At 28.7% G+C, this 10,854-nt stretch overlaps 1 long non-coding RNA gene across 1 annotated transcript; it reads left to right on the forward strand.

Annotated features, from left to right (window-relative positions):
- Positions 1-3,757: 3,757 nt before the first annotated feature.
- LOC138339705 (uncharacterized) lies at positions 3,758-8,237 on the forward strand. The gene is made up of 2 exons (XR_011212559.1): positions 3,758-3,926; positions 7,804-8,237. It is a non-coding gene; the product is annotated as an uncharacterized lncRNA (long non-coding RNA).
- The last annotated feature ends 2,617 nt before the right edge of the window (positions 8,238-10,854 follow it).

The raw sequence follows: 10,854 nt of genomic DNA on the forward strand, positions 1-10,854 counted from the left end.
ATCACTAGCGAACATAATATATCATTATTATCAATTATCACTATGCTCTTCGGTCACTAAGACCAATATCATACACCAGCTAATCGATTCGTATCTAAATCGTGAACGTCCCTGATCACTACTAAACATCACTAGCGAACATAATATTTCATTATTTTTTACCAAATAATATTTTTAAAATTTTATTCATTAAACTTTTTTTTTAAAAAAATATAAAAAAGGCCGGACCCACAAGTAAGTACGTGGGCACTGTGCTGTTGTCAACTTGCAAAAGCATTATCGTCAGTGCGGGCCCACATTTCTCTATTGGGTCCCACATTTATTGTTTTTTCCCCTTTCCTTTTAATTGTCTTTTTTTTTTCAAAATTATATAATTTCGCCCCCAATTATTGCCAGATATTTCTTAGTTTCGTCCTCAAGTTATTGATCGACTAAAAAATACTTTTTTATTTGATTAACTAAATTTAGATACATTCTTAATCGATCTGATAACATAGCAAATGGTCTCAAACTCTGTAACTGAGTCGAGAGGGATGTTGAAAACATTCCAAACATGAAACGAGAATTTAGGGTTATATTTAACTAATGTTACAACTTTGAGGGTGTTTTTAAGTTCGGTTTATCAAATAAAAACGTGTGTTTTAAGACTGTCGATAGTTTAAAAATGAAATTAATAATTCACGATTATAAGTGGACCCCGCGTGTTGATTAGTTCAATCGATTAGCCAATGAGAAGATAGCTTAAATCGTCGGTAGCGAATGCCACGTGTCAGCAGGACTTATTTTGTGTAGGGGCCAATCTGCTACTTTTCTACATGAAAAATTAGCATTTTTAGTCCTTCACATATCAATAAATTATTATTTTGATCCTTATAATTTTAATTAATTAAATGTATATTTTTAATCCTTAAATTTTTCACAAGTTAATAAAATATTAGGTTTTGAAATAATAATATTATACTTTGTGCAATTTCATAATATAGGTTGTCTATACACAATTTTATTCTTTATTTTGCAAAGGTAGAAAAAGTTATGTTCGGCATAATTTTTAATTTGAGTAAAGCAGATTAAAAGTCAAATATGTAAAGCAAATATAATAGTGAAGAAGCGATGTTGAAAAAAACTAAAAAAAGAATAAGTAATAGTAACAATAATAAATACTAATAAAAAATTAAATAATGCCTGATTACCTACAAATATTACACAGTAAATCGCCGACCTATATTTAGAATCATTTTATTGTAGGTGTATGATGTTAATTTGAACATATTACTTCACATTTAAAAGTGAAATAGTTCAAATAATATCTATGATTCACATATTTTCTTTGTAAAAAAAATCAAAGATGTAAATTTTGTATAACTAAAAGGTAAATGTATTTAGTAAAATATTATAAGATCTAAAAAAAATTTAATAGTTGAGAAATCGAAAAAGTATAATTCTAATGCCCTGTTCAGATATCTCGATTGAAATCCCCGTAAATGGTATTTTCCGTCGAAATAGTATTCTTGCTTATTTCGATGATCCTCGATACAGAAGAAAGATTTCGGGCATTATTAAATATGGGACTATAGAAACGCCAATTGAACCTTCTCGAACTGTTTCTTTTTAAGAACCAAAAAAAATTTTGTGCCAAAATAACAGATGCCAAGTAGAACAAAAGTCCTTGAACACGTAATGGATCTTGAAGTACTATTTTATCTCGTATTTTGTGAGATTTAAAGAAATCCACCTAAGTGATTTTAATTTTAATATTATCCTATCTCACTTTTTTTAAATAATATTATTCTTTTTGGTTGTTTGAAATTTAAAATATTTTCGATTATATGAAATTTACATAATCACCACAACTCGATGAACAAGATACTCCATCCATTTTTCATTTTACATAAATTTATCTTTTACTAGGCAAAAAATTGATTTTTCCTTAAAAAATAACTTATGAAAAACTTAAAATAAAATTATTTCACTAATTGTAGTCTAGTATGTAGGATGTATTTTCATATTTTGGTAAAAGAAAAAATAATTCCAGTAAATGTTTTGTACTTTAAAAAAAAACATAGAAAAATTTATTTTTGGTTTTTTTTTTTTAAAAAAAATGTAACATGTACAACATGTTTTATTTCATAAAGGGAAAACAATACTAGCAATGGGATGTGAAATACTCTTCCGTTTTTAATTACTTATTCACTTTTGAATTGACACGCTTATTAAAAAATAATTTAACGTAGTAAATTTTTCATTTACCCCTATTGATTATGATATGGGTGAACTAATTAAAAAGCTTAAGATTTTGATAAAGTTGGACTTTTTTTCAAAGTAATTAATTAAGAGTATAATAGATTTAAAAGAATTCCTTTTTTGATTTGTCGAAATGGAAAATTAATCAGGAACAACTAAAAAAGAAAAAGTGAACAAATAATTAACGATAGAAGGAGGATAATTTAAGTTTCATTAACAATTATTAGAATACTTGTCGTCTTTAATATTTGTCGTTTTAGAGATTGAAGACGAATTTTCATTCTTACTAATAATTATTTTTGAAGATTACAAATATCTTAATTATGATACATAAATGGAGTAAGGTTCAATGAAGATCGATTATATTCTTAAGATATAATAAGGATTGAAAAAATTCATGATTAATTTAGGGAAAATACCCAAGTATTCCCTCAACCTATGCCCGAAATCTCAGAGACACACTTATACTACACTAAGGTCTTATTACCCCCTGAACTTATTTTATATGTAATTTTCTACCCCTTTTTAGCCTACGTGGCACTAGTTCGAAAAAAAAAGGTCAACCATCGTTGGGCCCACAAGATAGTGCCACGTAAGCTAAAAAAGGATAAAAAATTTATTAATAAAATAAGTTTAGGGGGGTAATAGGACCTTAGTATAGTATAAGTGTGTCTCTGAGATTTCGCGCATAGGTTGAGGGGGTACTTGGGCATTATCCCATTAATTTATAATATTTTTATAAAGAACGTATAAATAAAAAATAGGATAATTATTTTGAGACAGTGAAAATATTTAAATTGCAAAAGGGACAGATATAACATTTAATGATAAAGATTAATCATTCATTAATGCCATTAATCTTACTTTTTCTCATAATCTTAACAACTATTGCCAAACTTTTATTGACATTTCATGTTATATACATTAGATGGATTAATTAGTTTAAGGATTAGTTCCACTTTTTAATTAAGTAATGATTAACAATTTGAACTAAGCTTTAGCTTAAAAAATGACACATATACACATGTGATTTTCCATTAAGAAAAAAGAAGTGGGATAGATTAGTTCAAATTAATCTCCTTAATGGAATCTAAGAAAAGTTGTTGAAAGTTAATTGAAGTAATTTTCTCCTTTGGACCCCATTAATGATAACATGATATTGTTAATTATTATTGATTCATGAATCAAGAGAGTCCATAAAACCTATTTTATTCTTGATTAGGTGTGCATGGTTTTGGCAAAATCCATATCAAGAATTTTTAATCACTAAACAACATATAATTATATCATCTAAACTTTTTACTAATATGTTAATGCCAAGAATTGATTATTATTTTCTAAAAATTCTTGACGAGAGATTTCAGGTTCAATTTTAGCTGAATAATAAGAGAACCCTAAAACGAAACATGATCATATAGGGTGGAAATATGAATCAATCAAACAAGTGAGTATCGAAAGCGAAAACAAATCTTTCTATCTCTCACTCTATATATAGTCTAATTTAATATAACTTTTTATTTCTCTATGATTAGGTGGTGTTCGTAAATCCATATTAAGAATTTTCAAGCCCCAAAACAATACTATATAATATATAATATCTAAAATTTCCACTATGTTCAAACATTGGATACTTTAGAGATTTCGAGTTTAGATTCACCTTCAAAAACCAAGAAAATTATGATAAGGTATATTTTTTTTTATATGCAAGTAATTTTTTTTTTTAATAAAAAAAGGTGTTCTTTTTATATATTATATAATTAAAATTTAGCAAACATCATGATAAAAAAGATTTGCTAATATAAAAAGTAAGGCACTTATCTTCACATTAGTAAAAGCAAATTTGCCTTTATTTCTACTCTTATTATGTTAATTATTATCACTTATAAGCTAGAGTGAGTTATACAAAAAATAATAATAATAATAATAATTTAGTATAATTTTATAAGTGATTTCGAAAAAATATTTATATAAAAAAAATATGAAAAAAGGAGAGGAAAGTTGGTGGATTTAAGTAAAAGGGCATTTACTCTATTTTTTTTAACCTCCTTCAAATCATGCCAACCAATAGAAAATGAATTGATTAATATTTACCCAAGAAAAGTGAATTTATATGTTTTGGTAAAATATTACTAGTTAGCAAATGATGTTTGCATAAAATCAAGAGTTTTTTTTTTTTTAAAAAAAAAACTAATCCTAAGTACATATAAGTGGTGTTTTATTTCGAGATTATTATGGACTTGAACCATTCGGTCATTCAGTTTACAAAACAAAGTGTATAATTTGTGTATACATTATACTACATATACATAACATGTACATTGACAGTATATATATTGTATATTTTTTTACCATATTGATAAGCTAGTTGACGGAACGATACGTACTTTAATCTAAGGGAAATTTTTTAAAATGTCAATATTTAGCATTTAAGAGGACTCATTAGCAACAACTTCAATATTTAGTAAAAATGTCATTTTAGTTTGTTATGTATATTTTTATTATTTATTTTTATTTAAAGAATATAATTATTTAATAACAAAAAGGAGAAAATTTAGGGGGGAATATTTCAAAAAAAGGCAAGCATCCTTAATTTTTTCATCAGTTACATTTTCAAATTAAATTTAAATTTTGTTTTTTTTCTCCAGAATTTTACCTTTTTAAAATTATATTCATTCCACAATATATTCTATTTATATTTATTATAGTTTTTTATTAGTTTGTATTCATTTCAATAGGTATGCCGAATTTATCTATATAGTCATTTAAGAAATATATTTGTATTTTCATATATTTTTTCCCAATATAGTTATTTTTGTCTTCAAAAATCATGTATGTATTCATTTCAATATGCATTTTATTTGTATTTCTATTTATTCTAGTTTTTATTTAGAATTTTGTATAATAATATATAAAATACAAAAGATTAGTATGATGAAAAAGTGAATGAAATATAAAATTGAAAAGAAATAATTGAATATTTGGTGTACTCATTCTTAAATAAAACATATAACTAGTTGACATATCTTTAGAATAAATACAAATTAGAAAAAAATATCAAATTCAGTTGACATACCTTTGTTAGTTTGTATTCATTCCAATATGTATGTCAAATAAAATGTAGCTATTTAAGAAATACATTTGTATTCGTATATATTTTCACTATGTATTTATTTTTCTTTCAAAATCTTGTTTCCTTTTCTAAGTTGTATTCATTCCAATATGTCTATTATTTGTATTTGTATTCGAATACAAATAAACTAATAGAAAGTTGTTCTTCTTATAAATAAAATACATAACTAGTTGACATACATTTGGATGAATACAAATTAGGGACAAATACAAGATTCATAAACCATGCAACATGAAATTTGTAATAAATATAAATATTGATAGTATACATAGTGATTTGAATACAAATTAAAGAAAGCATACCAAATTCTAAAAAAGAACTATAAATACAAAACAAACTAATAGAAAATTGTTCGACAACTATCCGATCTTTGTCGTCTTTTTCAAGATCCTCACGAGTAGACAAAGATTCTACATTTGCGTTCTGAATTTGAGGAATGTTTTGCACACCAATGAGTCTTGCAAATGTTCTTACCCTCTTTCTTCCCTCATTTTAGCAGCGGATCATACATTATATACTATTTGTTAAATAATAAATAAATTAAAGGATGAAAAATCACCAGAAATTGGTTGATTAAGATGAATACCTCTAGTAAGCCTCTTGGATTCAGCCATTGGAGAGTAAATCATAACGGAAATTGAAAAATACAAACAATATTTTTTTAAGATTTAAACAAAAATAAAATTAGAAAAGAAATCTGAAAATAGGATAAAGATTAGAGATACCTTAATCAAAGGGTTTCTTGTTGATTCAATTTTGGATTAAAAAAACAACCAAAATATATGGCAAAAGAATACTTGCAACTTGAACGTTGGAGGAAAATCAGAAAAGATAACCATGAGAGAGAGAAAAATTAAATGGGAGAGAGAATTAACAATTTGAAAAGATAAATATGAGAGAGAATAATTTTTTTTTCTAAAAAAAGGATATATAGAATTAATTGAAAAAGAGAGATAAAATAGGAAGAAAATTGGGACATTATTGCTAATTGTAACGACCTGTTTAGTCGTTTTGAGCAACAGATGTTATTTCTGGAAAACTGGCTGAGACGACGGATCCCACGACGGACCGTCATGGGCACGACGGACCGTCGAGGGGGTCTCGTTTCAAAACACTTAGAAATTCTGAAAAATAGGTACTGAAATCGACTCTCTGAACTTCGTAACGGAATGGTAGGACGGACCGTCACAGGCGTGACGGACCGTCACAGACTCTTTAAGGGAATTGAGTCTCTGAACTCTGTGACGGAGCAGCAGGACAGACCGTCGCAGGCACGACGGGCCGTCACAAGCTGCGTAATCCCAGGCTGAGTCGAATTTCTTTAATGTTTTAAGGGATGTTTTTGACTATTCGCGCTTTAATTATAAAGTTAGTGGGTTAATGTTAATAAGTCTAATTGCTTGGGGGTTAAAAGAGGTAACCTTGAGTAAATTAGTGGGTTATTATTGCCACCTTTTATTCTTAATTATATGCTAATTAGGGTAAAAGAAAGAGGGTTTAAATAAAGAAAATAGAAAGAACAAAGAGAGAGAGAGAGGATCGAACGAGAAGAGGAAAACGCAAAGCTTTGGGGAATTTGCTTGCTTGATCACTAATCTTTGGTGGAGGTAGGTTATGGTTTTTATACCATTCGTAGTAAACTCTTAATAGCGAATGATATGTATGGGTAGTATTGTAAACCCTTCTATATGCTTAATTGTATGCTTGCATGAATGTGATTATGTAATTGTGATAAAATAAGCATGATGAAGCTATTGAATCCTAAATCTTGAGAAACCCTAATCTACTTTGTTAATGATGATGCCTTAGTGTAAAAGAAGGCTTGATGAACGAAAGTAGTGAGATTAGGGGATCGGGTGCAACGTTCCGGTACCAGGATAGTATATGAGGATCGGAGTGTCACATTCCGACACCAGGATAGTATATGGATCGGGTGCCACGTTCCGGTACCAGGATAGTATATGAGGATCAGAGTTTCACGTTCCGACACCAGGATAGTATATGGATCGGGTGCCACGTTCCGGTACCAGGATAGAATATGGATCGGGTGTCACGTTCCGACACCAGGATAGTTAGAGGATCGGAGTGTCACGTTCCGACACCAGGATAGTATATGAGGAGCGGAGTGTCACGTACCGACACGAGAGGAATAAAGATAATGAATCTTGAAAGATGTTAATATACTCAATCTAATGAACCTAATCCCCAAATGAGTATGATGAGGAGGCGTGAGTCCTCATTGACGTGCTTGGTGTTGTAACCAAGGGTTATGGTAATTGTAAATGCTGCATGCTAAGGATATTAGTTGATTTTATGATGTTATCTAATATATACTGTTTTCTATTTTGAGTTGGCCGATGATACCTACTCAGTACTTGTGTTTGTACTGACCCCTACTTGTATTTGTTTTCTTTGTAAATTGTGGAGTGCAGCAAACGTACCGTCGTCTTCAACTCAACCGCAACTCTAGCCAGTCTTCATTACTCCGAATATCAGGGTGAGCTAATGCTTCTAGCTTGGACTGGATCCTCCTCTTCATGTCTCGATGCCTTGAAGTTCCGGCATGGACTAGCTGTTTATGTATTTTAGCTTCTTAGATAATCTTAGATTTAGTAATTTGAAGTAGATGTTCTTGTGATGATGACTTCCAGATTTTGGGGATAATAATAGTTGTTGAGTTTTTAGAAGTTATTGAATTGGTTTTTATTAATGAGTTTAAGTCTTCCGCATTACTTTCTGTTGATATTATATTGAAATGTTAAGGTTTAGATTGGTTGGTTCGCTCACAAAGGAGGGTAAGTGTGGGTGCCAGTCGCGACTCGATTTGGATCGTGACACTAATATTTATAAAGTATGAATATTTTTACTAAATATGTTATTTATTTTGACTAGTTTACTAATTTTTCCTTAATCTAATGCTTATTGGTGAGCCTCTAATAATGCTTTGGGCTTGTTGATAAGTAAGTGGCTTTTGGGTCTTATTGAGCCCAATGGGCTATTCTTGCAGTAGTTACCACCAGCCCAGTAAGTTTTGGGTATCTGACCTTGAAAATTGAGGCCCAATAAAATGTAAATAAGTTTTCACTTTATTTTATGGGCTTATTCCTCTACAATAGCCCATTACCTACTCCAAAACACTTTGTCAAAAAAAAAATTATGCTAAAGTTGTGATTTATCATTAAAAAAAAGACTCAAAAAGTTGGAACATTGCTAAACTCTATTTTGTAACTAGTTTAATTTTCTTAATTTAAATTATATGTATCGTCAATGTAAAAATATGAGACACTCAGCTATTTTCACAGAGATAATTTGATCTGATTTCGTGCAATACCCTTGCAATAGAAAGCCTTAATCCACTTGGTTACATCTGCCCATCTAGCGAAGACATAAAATCACTTAGAATTTTTTCGCGTTTGCTTTAACTCTTCCTACACAAGTGTTCTCCTAATTTATTTATATTTTGTATTATTAATTGATAAATGAGTGTAGTAATTTTTTTTTTCTCTATCATATTTACGGAATTTTGCTATTTCATAATCGAGCAAATAAAGAGAGTATGTGTATAATTTTACAACAAACTTAATTGTACACAAAAAAATATAGATCATCATCCAAATATATAAATAACTTTGTATATATTTGGTGTGTATGTGTATGGGGATGAAAGAGACACAATCGATAAATAATGAAATTTTTGGAGATTTTTTCGATTAAAGGTAAATCTCAATTTTTTTTCCACAGAAAAACCAAACAACAATTAGGTTTGGGGGCCCTTTATATATACCTCAACCAATAGAAATAGATAGGAATAACTAAATCACGTCTGCCGTTAAATAATGAACGAAAATTGATTTGACAATAACAGGACATTTGTCTATCAATTTTTTGTCTTTTGACATTATTATTACAATTGAACAGAGAGGAAGTAAGCCTCAAATCTAACAATCAGACACTTTAATAACCTATTCAACGATATATATTTACACTTGCTCGAGCAATTGGGGTTTTTACTAGATAGGTTAAAGCTCTATAGCGATGAGAAGTTTTTTCCATTACTTTTGTTTTTAACTATTCGGTATTTGAACCATATAGCCTCGATTAATCTTGATTCTCACCAGTCATACTCAAATGTTCCGTATCAAAATATTCATATCTAAAGTTCGAATCAGAGATTTTAACAAAATAATTTATATATCAATCTTGCCGCTATTTATTTCCAAGATGAGATGAAAGCCTTAAAATGTGGTTTTTGGCCCACAAAGGGTTTCCATCAACACACAAATGGACAAACTAGTAAGGCAAAAGCACAATCTTCACATGATAAATTGAGTAGACAAATTTGAAACCAACTCCAATCAAGTCAATAGTGTTGAGTTGCAATTTGGATATGCACTAAATTTAGCTCCAATTAAACATGTGAAAATATATGTATATATAAAAAATAATTAAAAAATAAATAAACTCATGTATACCACACATATGAAAACCAAGTTGCAAAATCCTTGTCTTTGTCAAAGAAATAATTCATCACTCAATATTATCCTATACTCGCTTAAAAAGTCTATTTATTCAGATTCATAACGTGTAAAGCCAAAAAAAGATGAAACCATTCTTGATTATATTTTTTCTTCATTTTCATCGACGTTCAAATCTTAAATGAACAAAAACGAAATATATTCATTTCTTCGCGAAGCTCGATGAATAAAGATAAACAAATGATATAAATGCAAATAGTTACTAAATCATGTTCCCTTTTGGTGCCATCCATAGTGTTTTCTTATCCTATAATTTAATGGTCTCATCTCAATCTCATAAGTTATTGGGGCTACATGTAATTGAGTACACACAAAAATAAGATCAAATAATTTTTGATTTTTTTTGTTTTTCCACACAAGTCTTTTCTTTGCTGACAATAATCAATGAATACTCTGTTGAAAATTTGCTATTCATTTTAGGGTTTTTTTCTCCTTTTTTGGCTACTTTTTATCAATTAATTTTGTTAGAGAAGTTTTTATAAACCTCTCCATGATGGACTCTTATCTTGATATATAATATAATATAATTTTATAAGCCAATTCATATAAATATTTTACTCTATTTTTCTACTTAAATAGAACATGAATATATTATACAATTTAATTTTATAGAATGGGAAATAACCCTTGTCTCATATAAAACAGCTAAATCGATATATATTGATAATATCTATATAGAAAAAACTAATTGTTAATTGGTTAATAATAGTGTTAGATTTGTTACTAGAGTTGCATATGGGAATAGATTTTTTTAACCTAATGATATATTAAAAAAATAAAACTTTTAAAAATACACTATTTGGTGGGATTGTTGCATCAATTATAGGACCATTCAAGATGGTGAAAGTCAAAATAGTAGTGATCCATTTTGGTGTATAAAATTTGAGAGACGCGTTTTTTTAGTGATAGTTTTCTATACGATATTTGAAAATTTTGAATTAAAACTGA

The sequence above is a fragment of the Solanum lycopersicum genome, chromosome 11 (genome assembly GCF_036512215.1).
Source record: "Solanum lycopersicum chromosome 11, SLM_r2.1".
Taxonomy (NCBI): domain Eukaryota; kingdom Viridiplantae; phylum Streptophyta; class Magnoliopsida; order Solanales; family Solanaceae; genus Solanum; species Solanum lycopersicum.